Genomic DNA, 5,629 nt, shown 5'->3' on the forward strand with positions numbered 1-5,629 from the left:
ATCCTCCTTCTGAAGACCCCCAATTTAGTGCGCGCGGGCGAATAAAAAAATCCAGGCCTAAAATAAAAATGCTACTAAACCACAGAAATTTCAAATCATCTTGAAAGTTCATCTGTGTAGGTAGAAGTCATAAAATTCATTTGCTATGGCCTTATATTAATGAACCGCTGCCAATACTATTATATATACTGAGTTTTCTCGCCAACGACCTGTGAATTTCCGGGGCAAGCACTTCTTAACTCGCCTTTCGGCTGACGTTAGAGGCTTAATTTGTAACAATAATGACTACAATAACGCTTCCCCAAGCCTCTTTTGATGAGCTGCCACCTTTTATTTACCATCGAAAAAAGACGTGTTAAACCATATAGTCCCAGAGAAATAGACCAATCACGAATGTCAATCACAATTAGAGGTCCAACCAATGAGAGGACGGCAATTAGCGGTTCGACCAATGAGAAATCGGCTTCATGTCCGTGCATTTGTATGTTCTGGCGGAAGTGGGCGGGGCTTCAGGATCGGGGTTTGGTTATATATATAGAAATGAGTCATGGCAGGTGGCTGACGTCATATGTCGACTGGTGACCCATTTTCATCCATTGCTGTTCCGAACTGTTGTGTTATCACAGCTTATTTTGCGCCATTCGCTGACTTCACTTAGAGGATGGCAATTCTTCATCATTTGGGAGGAAATTGCCTTCCTTGCACAGGTTGCGCAGCTAGTTTTGGTTGATGGCCTGCAATCTATAGGCCGTGATTATATGGATGACATCCGCGCGCGCACCAATTTCGTCCGCTTATAACAGTTTTCGACCATACTGTAAATCGTAAAAAGCAACTGCAAAATGAGCAAATATATGCTGCAAATTAAAAACAATACTAATGTCGCTGGGTGCCAAAATCACTTCCAAAGGAATAAAATGTGAAAAAACTAGAGTTCCCCGATCTCATACCTTCGCCAAATGATGTTAATCTTTATGACTGACAAATTATAGATTAGATTATTCCCCCCTGATTTAAGAAATAGGAACCTAAATTTCAGGAATTATATCATTTTATCATAATCTCAACCAAAAGACAGTCTTATATTAACAAACAGTGCATTCTAGCATTTCCTAATAAATTATGCAAATGTGGTCCTGATTTGAATAAATTATGTTTAATGATGTTCACCTCAACTAAACTTTCAAATACCACAAGTATGAAATTCCAGTCAGTTATCATTACATAATTATAAAACTTTTTCATTAATTATGCAAATTAAGTCATTATTAACATAATCAATATCTTCCTGTGTTTCTCTCGTTGTCAATTACCAATGTCACAAGCTTCAATTGTCCTATCATGGAATGCAGCTGATTTATAGAATTTCTTCATAAATTATGTAAATTACATCCATATTTGCATAATTGTCACATAATTATATTAAACATCACGTAAGCTACCTACATACCAAAAATCACGACGATCTGTCAAACGGTTCTTGAGTTATCCCCTTTTGAATAATTTCAAGAATATATCCCTGCAGTTCCTGAGCAAGCCGCTAGGGGGCCCAAACTCATGTCACTTCTTCCCCAGCACGAGAGCTACCTACCATCTAAATTTCATCACCATAGCATGTCTAGATCATGAGATATCAAAACCGGAAGTTCAGCTGCAGTACCATAACAAGCCGCTAGGGGGCCCAAAATCTAATCATTTTGAGGTCTCATCAAGACCTACCCACCTACCAAGTATCAAAATAATCCATCAAGGCCTTCTCAAGTTATCGTGTTTACAGACAGACAGACACACACACACACACACACACATACACGAACGCCCCTGAAAACATAACCTTCTTGGCGAAGGTAATGAAAATGAAGAGTCTATTACCATGCAAGTAGATTTCATGATGATGGCAACATTTTTTGTTAAACTTTTTTTTTTTATTCGTACGCTCGCATTAGTTTTGGGGTTCCAAGAGGATGTCAACCATATAATCACATCAACATGGCCTTACTTAGAATCTAAAGGGACAACTTTTCAATCTTCAAATTTCGTTCTTGAACGTAATATAAATCGGAAGAAACTAATCAAATCAACTTTATTGCCCAGCAACAATAACTAGTACAATGTATGGCAAAGAAGAAACAACAAGGGTAGATACATAAAATACACTAAAATACAACTCTACCAGAGCTAATAATGATACGAGCTATACTAAATTACAATTTTACTAAAGGTAATCTATTGTATGTTTTCTTGAGAAGAATATTATTACATATTCTATAACTCAGGAGATATGACAGCTATTTACAATATGGTGTCGCTTTTGTATAGTGATTCGGATATGAATTTTCCAACGTACACTGATATCTGAGTAGGACATGATATGAGAATATTGAAGAGCAAACTGTTTTTCCTTGACACATTTTCCACCTCTGAAAGGGGTAAGCAGAGAAGCATAAAATGAGCCTGTACGTTTATAGGAAGATGTCATTTTGTTTTATCACTATCTATTGCACCATTTACTACTCCACAGGCAGACATATTGGGTGTGAAATTAGAAACCATCCCTGGTGAGAAATTGTTCTGAGTTTCACGTTCCGTGAGAAGCCGTAGTTTTACTAATCTCCAAGCAGATCTTTAGGTGGTCGCAAAGACAGTATCAAATTGGCCAGACAGTATTCATTTGCCAGACAGTATCTATTCGCCAACCGAAAGATATGCTTGAAGATTAAGTCTGATGATGTTTTTATAACTCATTTCTTTCCACTTGTTTTTTTTTTTTTGCGACGTCTCAGGCAGGAGCCTAATGGTACAGTATCGTGTGCAGTTTGCAAGAATTCTAGGAATTGTACAGGAATTTTTGTCCACAGGCATGGAATGTCCACAGGAATGTCTCACGGCTCTGTTTGTTGACACACACGGTCCATGCCCACATTCCTGGAAACCTTTGGGAAAACCTTCTTTGCCCCGGATGGCCCTGTTTTCTGTGACTCCGGGGCTCGTTCACTCTACACTCAGGGGAGGGGAGGGTACCAAGGCTTCCTAAAAATCATGAAGTTATGGCAGTGTCATGCAAACAATAACCAATAATTACAATAACAGCAACCACCGTCGCCATGGTAATGTATGTTTTCACTGTCAGTCTTGTTGCAAATATATGCCGTAAGGGGGGAATTCCTAACTTCTATAACGTTAAGTCTTTATATAATAAGAAAAGGAATGATTGTTAATTAATTGTAAACTCAAGCCAGAGGGCTAATTGCAAATACAAAAGGAACATTTGATAGTAAGTACCAGCAAGTAATACATAACTAGACACAAGAAATAGAAACTACCGTAAGTCCTAAATCTATTGGATTTGACTTCCTTATATATCAATTATTAATTCTCAACTCAATTCAATTCTTTTCTTTATATCATATCAACGTTGCAGATATAAATAAATGTTTCCTGAATGACATTGATATTTACAATATCAAAATAAACACATACATACATGTATACATAAATACTTAGTATATGATATGATATGAATCTTTATTGTATACTCTTGCCCAGATGGGCTAAATGCACAAATGTAACCAGATGTGGTCGAGAGGATAAAAAACATGAGTATTGCATACTGGAACGCTATATTCTAATGCTAAGTGCTAGGAGTCTATATATTACAACAATACTATATACTGCCTATCATCTACTGTTAGTTGCCCTTTCTTCTCTTTTTTTTAAACATCTGGAAACATAATTACATAATTTGTCTACTGTACATTCGTTCTTGTATGACATCAAGTGTTTAAACGTGTCCTGCTTTGACATTTTCTTACATATCTTGTCTAATTGTAAAGTATCGAATAGCTCTTGGCGATCATCTTCATATAATGTACAGTCAAGTAGAAAGTGTATCTCGTTTTCAACATATAATTGAAAGTTTTATTGCAAATTCATGCCCGAGGGCTAATTGCATGAACAGAAGAAACATTTGTGTAAAAACAGATAATTAATACACATAGAAATACTGCTAACTATTAAGAAACTACTAGTAAAAAACTACTGGTTTTGACTTTTTTTTTTAAGACAGAGGAAGACAAAGGATCCCACTTTTTCTGTAATTTGTGGGTTTTCGGATGTTAAGAGGAGAGTAGTTTTCTTTTCATTTGTATATGTGTGAAAGTTTATAATGATTTTAGAATTCGCACGTTCTATCTTTCAGAGGGATGCGGCTATGCCTGCTGGATACATATTTCTAATATGAACTAGTCATCCCAGACATAGCAAATACGATGCTGATTATACAGTCTGATATATCCCTATGGATTTTATTTTATTCACATTTATTTTTTGAGGATTGGGCAAAAAATTATAAAACTTATCTCAGCCCTCTCCTCACACATAAAAGGAAACAATAAAAAAAGTAATAATCCGTATGGATATCAACATAAACAGCTGACTTCTGTGCAACGCATCAACGGCTATCCCAAAAGATACCCTTAATTAATTTGTTGTCGCAAACCTGCGGCGTGATGACATATTTACGTCAGTGCCGTAAGCGACGTTGAGTGGGCGGGGCGTAGGCGTGTTGCCATAGTAACACGATTTCAGCTATTTCCCAGGCAGGCTTTCAACCTTAAATTTTAATTTTACAAAATTCATATAACGCCATTTTTTATATAAAGCCCAAACCCGTCTTAACTTTACAATACTTTGAAAGGGAGGCACACTAGGCTACTAGTATGTTGATTTGATTATATGGATGACATCCGCGTGTACATGAATTTTCGTCCATTTCCCAAAAGAAGTTCTCGACCATACTGTAACTCGTACAAAGCAGATGCAAAATGAGAAAATATATGCCGTAAGTCGCAAACGAAATATTGGAAAACGATACTAATATGGTAGAGTTCCAAAATAAAGGTTCCATTATAGGAAAAGAAGAAAATACGCGAAGAAACGAAAATGAAGAGTCTATTATTCGCCATACCATACTCTGTGTGTTTAGTCATTTGTTCAACCTTCATGACCACGCAGATTTCATAATGAAGGCAACTTTTTTTGCCAACCTTTTTTTTTTATTCGCACGCTCGCATCAGTTTTGGGGTTCCCAGAGGATGTCACACACACTTATAATCAAATCAACATGGCCTAAATTAGCGAAGTCGCAATCTGACCATGTAGATTTCATAATGAAGGCAACTTTTTTGCCAATTTTTTTTTTTTTTAAGATTCGCACGCTCGCATCAGTTTTGGGTTCCCAGAGGATGTTATCCGTATAATCAACTCAACATGGCCTAACATTAAGTCTCCTCTCACACTTTGACTATGACAGGCATCAACGGTTCTAAGCTCCAGGTTTACGGGCCAACAGGTCATACTCCTGCCGGGCACTCCAAAGTCAAGATCAGACTGTAACACCGCTCGTAAAGCGATCACAGAGAAAAGCCGGTTAAAATGCCACATATAAGGGGTACCTAAAGGTGTCGTAAAAGGCACCCAAAAACGTTGTAAAAGTGAAGTTAATACCCGTTATATCTAATGCTTACCCTTGGCCTTCTTTTCACTTAGGCCATGTTGATTTGATTATATGGATGACATCCTCCGGGAGCCCCAAAACTGATGCGCGCGTGCGAATAAAAAAAAAGTTTTG

Source organism: Branchiostoma belcheri, unplaced genomic scaffold (assembly GCF_001625305.1).
Source record: "Branchiostoma belcheri isolate BF01 breed outbred unplaced genomic scaffold, Haploidv18h27 scaffold39, whole genome shotgun sequence".
In the NCBI taxonomy this organism is placed as follows: Eukaryota; Metazoa; Chordata; class Leptocardii; order Amphioxiformes; family Branchiostomatidae; genus Branchiostoma; species Branchiostoma belcheri.